The sequence below is a fragment of the Petaurus breviceps genome, unplaced genomic scaffold (genome assembly GCF_028583685.1).
Source record: "Petaurus breviceps papuanus isolate PSGF00001 unplaced genomic scaffold, PetGlider_PUasm1.0 90579, whole genome shotgun sequence".
In the NCBI taxonomy this organism is placed as follows: Eukaryota; Metazoa; Chordata; class Mammalia; order Diprotodontia; family Petauridae; genus Petaurus; species Petaurus breviceps.
Window position 1 is genome coordinate 2,240,881 of NW_027187278.1, and position 16,367 is coordinate 2,257,247.

At 41.1% G+C, this 16,367-nt stretch overlaps 1 pseudogene; it reads left to right on the forward strand.

The window, feature by feature from the left end:
• Nucleotides 1-1,310: 1,310 nt before the first annotated feature.
• LOC138142452 (specifically androgen-regulated gene protein-like) lies at nt 1,311-14,885 on the forward strand (annotated as a pseudogene).
• Nucleotides 14,886-16,367: the final 1,482 nt, after the last annotated feature.

Consider the following 16,367-nt stretch of genomic DNA (forward strand, 5'->3'; position numbering starts at 1 on the left):
CTTTGATAAGTTCCTTATTATTTCTTTTCCCTGCTTACCTTCTCATGTTTCTCTTGCTTCTTATATCTGAATGTCAAATTTTCTATGCAACTCTGGTTTTTTAATCAAGAATGCTTGAAAGTTCTCTATTCCACTGAATGGCCATATTTTCCCCTGAAACATGATACTCAGTTTTGCTTGGTAGGAGATTCTTGCTTTTAATCCCAACTCCTTTGAACTCCAGAATATCATATTCTGAGCGCTTCGATCCCTCAGTGTAGAAGCTGCCAGATTCTGGGTTTTCCTTATTGTCTTTCCACAATATTCAGATTGTTTCTTCCTGGCTGCTTGTAATATTCTCTCCTTAATCTGGGAATTCTACAACCTGACTATAATATTCTTAGGAGTTTTCTTTTTGGGATCTTTTTTCAGAAGGTGATCGGCGGATTCTTTCAACCTCTATTTTTGCCCTCTGGTTTTTTTGAGAACTTCCTGGAGGATGATTTCTAGGTTCTTACTTTGATCATGGCTTTCAGGTAGTCCAATAATTTTTAAATTATCTCTCCTGGATCTATTTTCCAGGTCAGTGGTTTTTCCCATGTGATATTTCACATATCCTTCTATTCTTTCATTTGTTTGGATCTGTTTAACAGCATCTTGATTTCTCATAAAGTCTTTAGCTTCCATTTGCTCCAAACTAATTCTGAAGCAATCATTCTCCTCAGTGAGCTTTTTAGATTCTTTTTTCCATCTGGCAAATTCAGCTTTTTAAAGCATTCTTCTCCTCTTTGCCTTTTTGAGCCTCTTTTGCCATTTGAGTTAATCCATTTTTTAAGGTATAATGTTCCTCAGTCAGGGTGTTGACTATCATTTCGTAATTTTCTTGCATCGTTCTCATTTCCCTTCCCAAGTTTTCCTCCACTTTTCTTATCTGCTTCTTAAGGTCCTCTATGGCCTGTAACCAGCTCATATTTTCCTTGGAAGCTTTTGGTGCAGGAGTTCTGACTTCACTTTTTTCTTCCTGTTTCATGCTTTGCTCCTTTTTGTCCCCAAAATAGGAGTCTAATGTTGGAATCTTCTGTTTGCTTTGTTTCCTTTGCCTGGTCATGTCTCTCCTCAGTCACTTGACCCCTAGGCTTTTTACCACAGTAGGACTATGCCACCAGACAGGGGAGCTTTCTTCCCAAACACTGGGGTTTTCTCAGGTGATTTCCCCTCAGACTGGTCGCTTGGTCCCCCTACACTCTGCAGGCCAGCAGCTGAAGCTGCCATGTAGTGTTGGCTGACTGTTCCAGTTGTCTCAGCAGCTTTTCACCCCAGGGGCAAAACTGATGCACTCCCACTTACTGGGTCCCAACGTCCAGACTACACCGACCTCTCATTTTGTCCTAAGCATCTATGTGTTGATAATTTTTGAAAGGGCCACAGCTGCTGCTGACCTGGAGTTCCTCCAGCCTCATCAGACCCTCCCTGGGCCTGAAACCTCCGGCTCATGTGGCCTTGGGCTCAGCTCCCAGAGTGCTCTGCTGGCCTATTCCTGTCAGCCTGCCAGGCTGTTCTCAGCAGGAGGTTAGCTTCTCTGTGTCATTTTATCGGCTTTGCAGCTCCAAAGTTTGGTCAGGGTCCACTTTTTACATTTATTGGGGAAGATGACCTGGAGGTCCTACTTCTACTCTGCCCCTTGACTCCCCCCTCTCCCCAAATTCTATTTTTTTTAAGGACATTTGTCCTTCCGTGAATTTTAGTGCCTCTTTCCATTTGGCCAGTTCTGCTTTTCAAGGCAACCTTCTCTTCACTGACTTTTTAAATCTCTTTTACCATTTGACTTACTCTGTCTTTTAGTGTTATTTTCTTCAGTATTTTTTGTGTCCTTTACCAAGCTGTTGACTTATTTTTTCATGATTTCCTTTCATCACTACCATTTGTTTTTCCAATTTTTCCTCTACCTATCTCATTTGGTTTTAAACATCATTTTTGAGCTCTTCCATGGCCTGAGACCAATTTATATTTTTCTTGGAGGCTTCGGAGGTAGGAGCCTTGACTCTGTTGTCTTCTACTGAGTGTGTGTTTTGGTCTTCCTTGTAGTAATAGAAATTTTCTATAGCCAGATTTATTTCTCTTGCTTGCTCATTTTAACAGTCTTTTCCTTGACTTTTAACTCTTTGATAATATAATGCTCTGCTTCCAGGGTGGAAGGTACATTTCCCCAAGCTTCTGGGGTGGGGGTTGTAACTGTTTTCAGAGATACTTCCAGGACCTGTAAGTTTTCTGTTCTTCCAAGGTGGTGTGATCTAAGGAGAGGTGTTTACTGGCCTGTTTTTTGGTCTGTGAGTGATCATAATCACTCTTTCTGCTCTGGAACTGTGAGGAGGGTCCCCCCCCCTTTACTGTGGCCACCACCTCCTGTGTCCTAATGCTCTTCCCTCCCCCCCCAACCCAGACTGTGACATGGATCTGAGTATGGGCAAAGCAACAGAGTCATGCCTTAATGCTAGCAAGAAGACCCCTATAATCAAATCAGTGGTTGAACCCCCTTACCATTGTTGAACTGAGAGCTCCAGAAGCAGCTCTGCATGTGTTGAATAAGTGGCTCCCAAGGACACGTCCTGGTTTGCTGGGGCCAGGGCTGCATTGGAATGGCCTCCTCTGGAACTGTGCTCCACTTTCAGCCAGAGGCAACAGACCTTTCCTGCTGACCTCCTAAGTTGTCTTTGGCATTTCTGGGCTGAGAGCTCTGGAAACCACCACTTCTACTACTAATTCAGTCACTCTCACACCTGCTCCTTCTTTACTGGGGCCCAGTCTGTGCTGGAATAGCTGGTGGTAGACTGTGCTCTTCTCTCATCATGGTGCAACAAACCTTTGATAACTTTTTTAACTTGGCTTTGGCTGGAAAATTGGTTCACCCTGTCTTTTGTAGGTTCTGCTACTCTAGAATTTGTTTAGAGCCTTTTTTTTTTTTGCTTTTTGGAGGGCAATTGGGGTTAAGTTACTTGCCCAAGGTTACATGGCTAGTTATTTTGTGTGGGTCTTAAGTGTCTGATGCCAGAACCAAACTCTGGTCCTCCTGATTCCAGGGCTGGTACTTTGCTCACTGTGCCACCTAACGCCCTGTTTAGAGCCATTATTTAAAAGTATTTGGAGGAGAGCTTAGGCAAGTCACTGTCTTTACTCTTTCATCTTGGCATTTATTCAAATTATTTGGCCACCATATTTTTAACAGTTTAAATACACACATGGAAATAATTTAAATTTCAAAATGAGGACAATAATAGTTCTATGACCTCTTTAGTGTTTGTGAGCAGACAATTTTTTACCCTTTAAGAGATTACAGAGGACAGAAGTAATCACTATTTATTGACTAAATCATGAGGTCTACTAAGTTATTTTTTACTTTCCTAGCTTGCCCCAGATGGAATTGAATCTGAGTTTTTCTTTTCCAGTAATATTTGCATCTTTTATTTCATATACCTGATTCATAAGACCTATAAGATGAGTTAGAGGCTCTCCCACTTCCCACTGTCATATCTAAACCATCTCTCTCTATCATCAGTCACTAACTTCCCTTCCTTTGGGGTTTTATTTTTTTTTCAAATTTACCATTCAATTCAAAGCCTGAGTTCATTCCTATGTATTCAGTGCTATACTCACAATCTACCTCTCCATTGAAAGATGTGCCCTCATACTAGGGTACTTCAACATGGATGTTGATGTTCCTGCAAATACATTAATTTCCCAGTTAATCAATCTGCCCGACTCTCATAACTTATTCCTCAACTCTACTTCAACTATATATAGAGATAGTCGTACCTTTTTCAAGAAACAACCTACAAGTTCTCCACTTTTATGATTAAAAATACTTAAATTTCTTGAATCAGTGAAGGTCATTGTGTAAGAGACTGTCTCATAAGTTAAGCAATTTATACAAAAGGAAGACCCTTTTTTAGAATGAGAGGGAGAAATTCTTATGGTCTGGTTTTGAGAGAGTGGAGCAAGAATATTATTTCCAGCACACTTTGCAGAAACAAAATGGGAAGGGAAAAATGTTTTCATCTAAAATAAACTCCTGAAAGCTGAAGAAGTGGGAACAAAGAGAAAAGCATTATGTTGAACCTTTGGCTTAAAATGAGCTAATATTGATAACACTGTTAAATCACTAAGTTGTATAAGCATTCCTCTGAATCTTTGATTGCCACTCCCTTATCCCCCCCCAACTTCCATTAAGTGAAAAAATAGTATCTCTTTTCAAGGAATTAGGATTTAAATATCCATTTTACTCTAGTATTATGTGTTATAAATGAAGTAGACTTAAGGGCTAATGATGACCATGTTTTATAACAGTTTAAATATGCACATGGAAATAAACAGGGAAAATGAAGATTTCTGTTGCCAGCAGTTTTGCCTAGTAGACAAGAAGGGGGCAAAAGAGAAATGAGAGAGTAGACAATTGATTGGCTAAGAATTTATTTAAAGACTTCTCCCTAGAGGGGGAAAATGTTTCTCCTTGACACCTGGGCATCTAGGTTGCTTTCTAACTACTCTTTGCTTGTACTTGGTTAGCCATTGGGGTTAATTCTCAATCTCAGTTAGCAGGCTAATTACTTTTATGACTCTCCACTCCTTTCCATTTATCTTCTCTATTTTCAAACTATCTAGAATGGAAGACTATGGATGCCCCATTCTGACCCTCTGTCATCTTTACATGTTTTTTACTGCCAGTATTTTCTTGACCATTTTGGCAGAAGTCTGTTTAACATTAAGGACAAGATTATATGAAGTTGGTGATCTCTAGGTTGTTTGCCTAGTTTACAGACAAACATCTAGTTCATGAAATTTCCATGGCAATGGAACTATGAGTAAGTTCCTCCAACTCTTCAAGTTCTCTCAATTAATATAAACCAGGTTTGATCTTGGAGAAGTGATAAAAGAAGGGTCTCTTTATTTCTTTGTTTTGATGTGTCCCCATTCTGGATATCTCCAGGAAAATTTCAAATATGTTGATATGTCTATTAGGTCTAGTCTAGAAAACATGTCTAGTTTTCCCCAAAAGTGAGCAACATTATTCCCTATTTCCACAAAGATATTTAATATACAAATTGGGTATCAGATGTAGTAGAGGCTTTATTTCATCTACCACCAATGATGCATAAAATGTAAATGATTCCCTAGCTCCCATTAATATATACAAAAACAAAAAACCCTCAAATAATTTGACTTCTTTAGAAATTTAAGACAATGTGTAGTTGTCATTTTCCGTTTAACACAGACATGAATCATCAAGTGACCTTAAGAAATATTACGGAGGGTTTCCCAGGTCCAGATCTCCTGTCTTCTAATAGAGTGGCTTTAATCTTTCTGTTTTAGGCTCATTGTTACTTCCTCTGAGAAGCACACTGTCAATGAAATTTTTAGGTAAAGGATAAATTGCTCCTCCTCTTACTCCCTGTACTTTGTGGCACTCTGGCCTAGAAATACAAAGAAGAGAAAGCAGGACAGGAAAGTAAGAGATGAACAGTCCAATTTTTTTAGATCAGAGGGGCCAGCTTTTATAACAAGAACCTATCTTTCTGAGTCTCTCAGTGTGCCATCCATCAAGAGACAGCCACCAGCCTGTGAAGAAACATCAGTAACATGCTAATGTGGAGGCAGTTAGCCAACTCAGTGGATAAGAATGCTGGACCTGGAGTTTGGAAGACCCAAGTTCAAATGTAATCTCATTCACTTATTAGCTGTTAACCCTGGGCAAGTCACTTAACCACTATATGCCTTCATCCACTGGATAAAGAAATGGAAGACTACTATGGTATCCTTGCCAAGAAAACCCCATAGATAGTATGGTTCATGGGGTCACAAAGAGTCAGATATGACTAGATGACTGAAGAATAATAACAATTCCTATATTTGTCTTTGAATTAAAGTCTAAACTCTGGAAGTTAAAAAATTGATTTTAGGGAACTATGCATTAAATTAATTGATTTCTTGATTTTCCAGTACCTAAGGCTGCTTTGGATAGCAAAGAGCAGAGAATTTAGCAACTTTGGAGGCAAACAGCAACTCACAGGGTATGGCACCTTCATGTTAAAGTATAGTTATCATAATTAGAGTAAGAGTATCATATTTCTGAAGGCATATTGAAGCACTGGTTGAAACAATAACTGAAGAAAGAGGAGTCCTAAAGGCTATTCCTTGGGATGGGTGATGGAGAGCAAAGATTGATCATCAGTTATCTAAAGTCAACATATACAAACTAGATTCAATAAATCATGTATGATATAAGAATTACTGATTTATTTCCAGGTAGCCAGCTAAAGGAGCATTAGATAGATCTCAAAGTTCTACCAAGAAAAAGTCCAGGGCATATATTCTTAATATGGAATTCATGCAGGTCTCTGGATAGATTTCAAGAGATAATTAGAGGGAGGAAAATACATCTTTATTTCATTATAATTTATTTCCTTTGTAGTCGTTCATGTCATATTTTAACCATTGGGAGAAAATTATCCTGAGAAGAGGCCTGTGGGTTTCACCAGACTGTCAAAGTGGTCCATGAACAATAACAACAAAAATTAAGACTCTCTGGCTTAAAGAAACACAGAGACACATAAAGCAGACTTAGAAAGAAAAGCACAGTGATGTACATTTTAACCTTAGGGGAAAATATGTTTGCTCTGCTTTCTTTTATATTTGCTGATGTGTTGTATATAGGCAAGAGTTCCATGGTATATATTTGAAACCAGGGTCCCATAGGTACAATTATCTCTTATTAAGAAAAAGACAGCAGTGTTAGTCTTTCTAGGAGGTTCTTATAGTTTAGTAACTGAAAAAGGATGAAATTTTGCCATGAGATAGAGAAAAAATGGCACCTGGAGAGGAAGAAGAAGAATATTTGCAGTGGAGTCAAGTGCTTATTTTAATAAGAGTGAGAACTGGTGGTTTATTGGAATATTAGCATAAAACAGTTTTAATAAAATATTCATCAAGATGATGAACCTATCTTCCAAGGAAATGGCAAAATTTGGTTACAATTTAAGAGGATCTGCTGAAGAGTTCAAAGTTAGGGAATGAACCTGTGGTTTCATTAGTACAGAGAACTCCATCTCCCATGTGCACATCTTCTCTACACCTGATTATAATGGAATTTCATAGAATACTTAAAGGTTTAGTTAGTTGCCCAGTGTCACACAACCAATATGTTCAAACCCAGGATGTGAAACCAGATTTTCCTGGCTTCAAGGCCAGTTCTTTATCCAATATACAACACTGCCTCTCTAACTAAATAGGATTATTCGTGGAAAATGGTAGTAGGAGGGTCAGAAATAGTCTCATTTAGGAGGTGCTGCTTGAGATCTTACAAGGGTCAAATTTATCTGAGGAAAATACACTTTATATGTAATGCATATGGATCTAGGAGGTTTAGTAAAATGATATTAAAGAGCACAAATGTATTACAGTGAAAGAATATACATTGATTTCCTATTATTTAAGCTATAGGGATTTTGATTCAGGAAATGCAATCATAGAAGACTGTATGAATGACCAAATCACCTTGGGCAGAAGCAGTTATCAGAAGAAGTGTGTAGGATAAAGGGTTCTGAGCTTAGTATCACAAGACTTAAGGGCTCAGTAGTTTGTCTATAATAGCTCCAAATCTATCCAGGGAGAAGGCTTTGTAAGGGGTCTCAAGGCAGCCTGGGCTACCTCCAACCTTGTCTTCAGAAAACCTGGCATCTGAAGAATTTCCCCTCATGGGAGGAGATGAAAGGAGTACTAAATTTGCTCCCCCAACAGCTCCCAAGTTCCACAAATTCCCCCCACCCAACATTATCCTGAAGACCATCTGTAGTAATTTCCTTGGCGACTGTCAGAACTGGTTATTTCACAGTTCTCAGGCTGCCCTCAGAGAATCCCCTCCCCAGCATGCTGGTTCTGTAAAATCTGGGCTCCAGGAGTAGAAGCAAGCCAGGTGAGGGGTACTATAGAAGCTGGGAGTAACCCAAGACCATAAGGATAAGCCCAATCTCCATTTGACCCAGTCTGGTACTGTTGTACTGAGAAACCAGCGAGTGAGATCATTAGTAATTTTAGAAGTGGAGTTTAATAGCCTGTGACTTCCAGGGATGAATACAACCCAAATCAAGCAGCCCTGAGATGCATACGCTCAGGGCTTATATAGACAAAAGCCACAACATAACTGTTACCAAGGGGAAACCACAACTTGACAGTTATCATGAGCAAGCAGGGAAAATACAGAAGCCAAAAGATAGCAATCAGTTCATTGCCTAATGACCTTTTTGTTGCCCAACTGGAAAGTCCACAGGTCCATTCCAAGAACAGGGAAGAGGAGGGTCTATGGGTTCCACGTGGTGGGCTTGGGAAGGTTCCCACTTCTTTTTATCGAGAGTCAAACCCTTGACTCATAATTAGTCCTTGGTAGTGGGGTGAGGGAGACTTTGTCATAGAAGACAGGAAGTGACTCTTGCAGGGGCTGGTACCTAAGTTCCTTTACAAGGAGACACTTGACTGAGTTAACATGGGATTTAAAACAAGCAAGGGCCTATAGTGAGGACCAGGCCAAGAAGCAGTAATGGTCCAGCTAAGGCAGAGATCAGCGCAGTCAACCATGGGGATGTCCAAAACAAACTGTGGTACCAATTTTCTCCATTTTCCCTCTCCCATTGTCTGGCCTCCAGGTTCAGCACAGAGGCTTCCTTGTACCAGATAAGTACAAGAGCCCTGGATATCCCCCAGAGTTAAACTTGGTCGATTTAAACAGAGTTAAACATGCCTCAGAACTGGATGCCTGGGAGACTTCCTTGGGAAGGGCTAGAGAATGATAACAGTGGGGCTTTTTTAAAAAAATCTTATCTTAAGAAAATCTCGCCTGGAACCACCTTCCATTTGTCAGGGGCAGCGAATTTCACATGAGAGTGGTGGAGCCAGGCAGGGATAGAGTAAGGATGATGGTATAGGGTCCCTTCCAGGTGGGTTCATGTCCAGATGCTTGACAAGGACTGAGTCACCGGGCTGGAAGGATCTGATTTAGGTACAAGAAAGGTGTCTCAAACTGATTTCAGGACCCTCCCTTGTGTTGCTTGCAATCCCTGTAAGAACTGAATTAAGGTAGAATAAGTAGCCTAAGCTTGTAACTCTTCTCTAATCACTGGGAGGATGGGTAGAGGTCACCCATGCATAATTTCAAAAGGAGAGAGCCCAGTTTGGTTGGGGGAACACCTGATTCTGAGTAGGGCCAGAGGAAGAAGTGTGACCCAGTTTCCCTTTGTTTCTAGGACTAATTTGGTAAGGAACTCCTTCAGGGTCCGATTGGTCCACTCCACTTGGCCTGAGCTCTGAAGTCGGTAGGCACGATGCAGTTTCCATTCAACCCTGATAGCTTTAGCCAATCCTTGGAATAGCTTAGCAGTAAAAGCTGGACCATTATCAGAGCCCAAGCCAATTGGAAGGCCAAACTGGGGAAGCAGTTCATTCAGAATTTTCTTAACTACCACTAGAGAGGTTTCATGTTTTGTAGGGAAGGCTTCCATGCATCCAGAGAAGGTATCTATAAAAACCAGGAGATACTGATAACCTGCCATGGGGGGGGGGTTTACTTCTGTGAAGTCCACCTCCCACTTTTCCCCTGGTTGTTGCTCCCTGAGTCTAATTCTGGGGTGGGGCAGGCTGCCTTTCTTTGTCTTGCATTTGCTTGCACACAGGTCACACACCTTGTAACAGTACTTAACAGCACATTATCTAGTTGGGGAATGAAGTACCTGTCTCTCAGTAGTAAGCTCATTTTTCTGGCTCTTAAATAAGTGATTTGATGGGGATGAGTGACCCATTCCCTCCCCACCACTTCTGGAGCAAAAATTCTCCCATCTGGGAAGGTCTACCAGCCCAACCAGTCCTTATGCCCTCCCCTTTTTTTTTTTTAGTAAAGGAATCATCTGAGGAAGAATCCAGGCGAGAGGGAAGCCAAATGGAAGTTTGGATGTTGGCAATTCCATCATTCCCCCTCAAAGTTTTGGGACCCAAATTCATTTGGGAGAAGGGATGAAAGACTCAGCTTCCACAGGGGAGTAGATCTGTCCCTGTCTCAGTGGATCCCAAGGAGGAAGTTGACTGAAATCAAGCATAGATTATATTCAGGGGATGATAGGTGAGTATAGACTGGTATCCACTGCTTTCTGCCAACTGTATGTGAACTGGCCTGTAATCTGAGAGACACAAATCTGACAGGCAAGCTCAATGTGCAGGGCCCAAGATATAAGGAGAGAGACAGATATATTTAGTAATAGGCAGTTGACTACACCAACTACCTTTTTACTAAACTATTTAGGCTGTAGAAAATAATATAATTTTAGGCTGAATAGCTCAGATCTAACACAAATTTTAGTAGCTGAGATGTATTGCAGCCTTAGTATATGGGATAATGATTAACATTGTGTTTGTAACTTTGTTTCACAAGCTTCTTTTCCCTTTGTCTACTTGTTCCCATATCATCCAGAAAAAATGTTCTATTCCAGGCATTTAACCTTTCATTTGACTATGCAGGTAGGCAGATTACAAGTCATGTACTAATTTACCCAGGTGTTTGTGATATGGAATGACTAAGATTCAGATTGAGAAGAGCAAAATTTCACATACTTTTACTATCTTTTAGTGACCACTTGCAGTAATTTGAGAAATTTGTCATAAAATGAAAAAGCAAGGACATGCCAGATATGACAGGATAAAACATCCTTAGCTCTGTTTGAATTCAGATGAGTTATTTTAATTCCATCTCATAGCCAGACTCAGGAACAGCCAAGTGGAAAACATTCCTTTTCAAAGGAAGACAATGGGGAAACTGAGCCAGGAAGCTCCCATTTTTTGATTGAAGCTAAAATTGTCCTCTCAGCTTTTCCCAAAAGCAAACCTTCACCTGTAGCATGATTCCCTCTGAGTAGATTGTGGGATTTCTCTCAGATACTGATTTAATGCAGATAACTATATCTAAATTCAAACTCAAAATAAAACTAGTTGTGGTCCCAAAGGCTTTTACCTCAAATGGCAAGTCTCACCAATCACAGCTTAGGGCTTGATACAATTTCTTTTATTTGTATGGAGTTGTAATAAGCAATAAAATTTTGCCATGACATATACATAAGAGATTTCATTTTTCAGTAAGCCAGTTTCATTATTTAGGAACTCCATAACACAAACAAGGTTTTTAATTTCCTCCTGGGACTGATGACCTTGCCCACCAGATGGTTTCTAGGGGATCTGGCAAATTTACAAATAAGGTGAAATCAATAGGGACCCCAAAGAAGGGGCTGATCTGCTTGTCCACACTATGATATTCTTCTTCTGGACTGATGAAAACCACATACTTTATGTATGACAAGTCCCTTATTTTCAATACTGATTTTTCTTTTTTCCTTGCTGTAATGTAATGCCAAGCAAAGGCAACTTCCCAAGGTTCAGAATACCAGCATACATACTCTCCATTTTATTCAGTGACCAACCAAGAACAGAGAAGATCAAAAATGACATCATTCAAAATACAGCATTTACTAAGTGTGATTAAATAATCTCCAAGTACTACCCCACCCCAGGACCTTCCATTCATTCAATCAATTACAAAGTCCCTGTTCTAAATACTACTCCACCCCTAGGCTATACCTTCATTTAGTCTACCACAAAGCCCCTCTTCTCAAATGGAGATTAGTTTCCAAACATAAGTAAAGTACATTCATTTGTTCAACCATAGAACACAAAAAGGTCAAAAGTTCCCCACCCCTGGATCACAATTGAATCTACCCTAGAGTTACATCAAGTTTAAACAGAGCACTTAATACCCAAATGGAGGTCTTTTCTTCATCTTGACACTAGGCAAGTTCTCAGCAATCTTAGTTCCTGGGGAGACAAGGCTTAGCAAGGCCACAAGATACATTGCCAGTCTCTTCATTAATTCATCCTCTGTCTGTAGAACAGTCCTAGAAACCCTGAAAACATTAGAAAAACCCTCTCCCAGGATTTCTGTAAACATGCAACAAGAAAATCCTTCTTCAGGGCTTCTGAACCAACAGAAAGGTTCCCAGACCCCTGCAACAACAGCACTGTCCTTCACCAGTGGACAGTATTCACTCTCTGTCTGCAGGACAGTCTCAGTAGCTCTTAGCAAACAGCCAGGTTCCAGGACTTCTTCAACAAAAGGACTGTCTTTCACCAGGGGACAAATCTGGCAAAACAACATCAAAACAGACAAAGTACCAGCAAAACACCCATGTCTCCTCAGTCCTTGCCAGCTCAGGGGGCAGGTCTCAAAAGTCCAGGGCAATTCAAAGTGGCCCCCAGCAATTCTCTCAGTCTCTCTCTGCCTCCACGAGGTGCTGCTTCCAAAAAGTTCTTCTGCCTCTCTCTTGTCTCTCCAACATCTACGTCAATAGCTCCTCCCAGTTCAGGACTCTCTTTTTACATCAACAAGTCTATCCCACAGGTGGGATTAACAAGCTCTGGGTTTTAACACAATCAATTTGAAAACCAAGGCAATACATGGGAATCTTTATATTCCATTACTTTCACACTTGCTAGGATGTCTTTCAGGTTTCCCATATTTTATACTTTTAGGACCCCAGTATATGGAAGCTGGCACATATGGCCTCTGGTAACCCCCTATAGCACTACATTGTAAGTGACCCTGACTATATTCCTAAAGGAGGAGAATAGAGAGTGTCTACCCTGCTGGCAGATCAGCTTTAAGTTTTAACATCATGAAAATAATCCCAAATAACTTAATTAACATTTTTACAATTTTTATAAGTAGGAGCCAATTTGTTTTAGCTTCAAGAAAGGGTTAACAAGACTTAATTAAATAGCATACCTTATTTTAAACAAAAATTTCCACTGTTTTTTAGTTTAAACTAAATTCAGACCAAAAGTTGCTTTGTACAACACCATTTCTGGCTCACAATGGTCACTCAAGTTTTACAATATACAGCATAGAATATGATAATAACATAGTGAGATGACATTTCCAAATCACATATAAAATTATTGATAGATGTTTGGTCTTACCAAGTGCAGATGCTGGTTGACTTCTGACCTTGTTTTCCCCTTTTCCTTTTCTCATCTCCTCCCAGTTGCAGAACCTGGTTGTGGGGGGTGTTTGATTTGGGAAGAAAGGAAAGAGAAAGAGGGCACCACTTCTTGTGTGGGAAAGATCAGCTTTGGGAGCTTACCTAGAAGAGTGGGCTTCAGGGTGCCTAGGAACCTAGGGCTGTTGTTAGTGGGGCCCTGTTGTAGCTGCTTTGCCTCCCCGCCCCTTATTCCTTTCACCAGATGGGGGTGGTTAACTCAAATTCCCTACTATTTTTCTAACTTTTTACTGAAGCCTTAGCTCAGTCACAGCCAGGATGACAGAGTGAAGGCACTGTAGTCCTAGCCTGGGAAGAGATGGGCTGTGACCCAGGAAAGGGTTAATTGCTAGTCCTATTCCAAAGTGCAGCTTTGAAACCTGCCTGTCTTTGATCAGTGAAGTGACCCCTTTTGTCTTAGGTAGATCTCAGGGGAAAAGTTTCCCCTTTCCCCCTTTTACCATCTGTCTTTCTACCTCCAGAACTTGTTCAGAGTCCAAAGAAGTAGAGTGCCAACAACCTTTCTTTAAAAGACCATCAATTTTTCTAGCCCAGGTACAATTCTTTTTTCTTTTCTGGCTGATTTCATTTTGAATATTACAAGGTGGCAGACTCAGAGATTTTTACACACACATAGAACAATTGAAACAGACTGACACAGATGGACAATCACAAGACAACAAAATGGAACCAGACTGTAAGTCAGTTCAATCTGTTCCTACAAACCCACTCCTACAAAAAAACAAATAAATAGACATGAAATGAAACCAGATGGCAAGCCAAAACAGACCAGCACAGGTCCAAACTAAATGGCTTTACCCAAAAGTTCCACCCAATGTCTTGGGGGAAACCTGGGAGAGGACATTAAGCTGTGTCCAGCTGCAACTAAGTCCCTACCAAATGAGTACTCCCAAAGACAAAACAGAGAATTAAGAAAAAGCTTACCTCTAGAGGACAGGACCAGAGCTGGAGTAGAGGAGGGACTTGGCTAACTCTGCCCAAGTATTCTCGGCAAACTTACCCAAGAAGGGGAGGAATGGGCGATGTTCACAAAATGGTGGTTTTAACAGTAGCATTCTAGGGTTGAAGCAATCACTGGCTCAGGCTCCCACTCCAGGTCCTGCTCTAGTCCAGGCTCCCACTCCAGTTCAAGCTCCCGCTACACTCCAAGCTCCTACTCTGGTCCAGGCTTCTGTTCCAGCCTCTGCTCCTGCTCCAGTTTTTCTTTCAGAACTGGAGTCCAGGCCCCAGCCTTGTCTCAGGTAGTAGCTTTTGCCCCTGCTTCAGCTAAGGCTGCAGGTCCTCCATCCACACCCATCCCCAAGCCCTAGCCCATAAAAGTCAGCAGCAGCCCCTCAACTCAATCGAGGTTGATCTCCAGACTGGAGCTCAAGTAGTGCTCCATTCCTGGCCTTCAGCAGATGAACTTCAAGTCCAACACCCTGGAATGCTCAGTGATGGGGCTGAGCAGTTACATCTTACCTGAAAAAGACAACCTGCCCCAAACCAGTGCCTTGCTGGTCAATATCCCCATCCTGGAAAGGATCTCCTCAAATGTTCTATACAAAACCAGGCCCCTTCTGACCTCTTTGGGTGAAGGGAAAGTCTTGCCACCATCCAGGTGGGCAAGCTGGCAGACCTGGAACAGGAACAGAACTCCCAATACTTCTCCTACTCAAGAAAGTCGAGACAAGCTGCCCAGCCCTCCATGTGGTTAGGATAAGCTCCAAAGGCACTCCAGATGAGCACCCATGGGAGGCCTTAAAGAAACTGGGCCTGCTAAAGGAGTAGACCTAGGGCTGCTGGGGGAGGAGAGGCAATAGACACTCTGCAAGGACTCCTCCTCGTTCAGCAGAGTGACTGGTGTAGAGGATATCCTTTGGATGCTCTCCTCTTTATTTCTAAAGGGTTAGAATGTGTGTGTATGTGTGTGAAAGAGAGAGAGAGACAGACAGAAAAAGACAGACAGAAAGACAGACAGAGACAGAGAGAGACAGAAAGAGAGAGAGAGAGAGAGAGAGAGAGAGAGAGAGAGAGAGAGATTTAGCCTAGCCCTTAGGCTTCACAGAGACTGTCAGTGAGGTTTCCAAGAAGCTGTAGTGTGTGTGTGTGTGTGTGTGTGTGTGTGTGTGTGTGTGTGTGTTCTATGATAATGTGAGATGGTATTGTTTATTCCGGACATCCTAAAAGTCTTAGTGCAGTTTTGAGTTTATGAAAGCCCAAGTTTTAAGGTTCTGAAGGTTTGAGACTGCGCTAAGAGAGATACATTTTTTAGGATACATTGTATATATTAGTGTATACATATCATTGAGGATATTTATAATACAATAGATGTAATAATTGCCCAGGACTCTGATCTTGAAGGAAATGTCTCTCCAATTGCTGGTGACCAGCTAGATGGGGAGGCAAAAAAAAATATGAGTGTATATATATGGTGGTCTAGATTGTTAAGAGGATCAAATAAGAACAAAAGAAAAGGATGGGGTTGAGGATTTCATTGATACAGGGAACTCCCAAAGGAGGAAACTCCCACCACTAATGCAGGTCAGTAACTGCTACCTTTTTTGCAACTTAAGAACAGTGAGAAGTTCATTTTCCCAGGGTCACTCAGGCAGTATGTGTCAGGTCTTTCTGTCTCTGAGGCAGCTTACGACCCTTTCCACCATATTGTCTCCAAAATGAGATCACTTTCATGAAAGTACATGGTTGTGCTGTTGCACATTCTCTCCTATCACCTGAGAAACCTTAGATAACTCTAATCACCTGAATGGGGCATAGGGACAAGGGGAGAGGCTAGACATCCATCTCTCACCTCCTTTCCTACCATCACCTTCCCAGAGTATGGCTTGTTGCCATGAGGTCACCACATGATCATGCTAGTTTAATGTTGAAGGGGAGGAGGTATTTCTAGTCCCGGAGATACTGCAAGTCTTTGTGATCCCTCTCCAAAGTTATCATATAAATTGTTTCTAAAGTACATCAGTAAGAAATAACCTTTCTGTTCAGTTTGGGCTTATCACTAATAAGCTGTGTTTTTTTCCTACCCTATTCATTATTTTTAATACAAGAATTACTGTTTAATCCAGGAAACCCTGAGTAGTACCTTGATTTTCTAACTGAATAAACAGAGACTTAGATTTTGGTCAATCATATAGGTAGGTGTTAAACATCAGGAGAGGGAAAGACCAAGTTATTGGCTATAAACAGAGATGTTTAGTATAAACACTCATTGGAGAAGAGAGAATAGCCAGGGCTTTATACACCATGTATTTG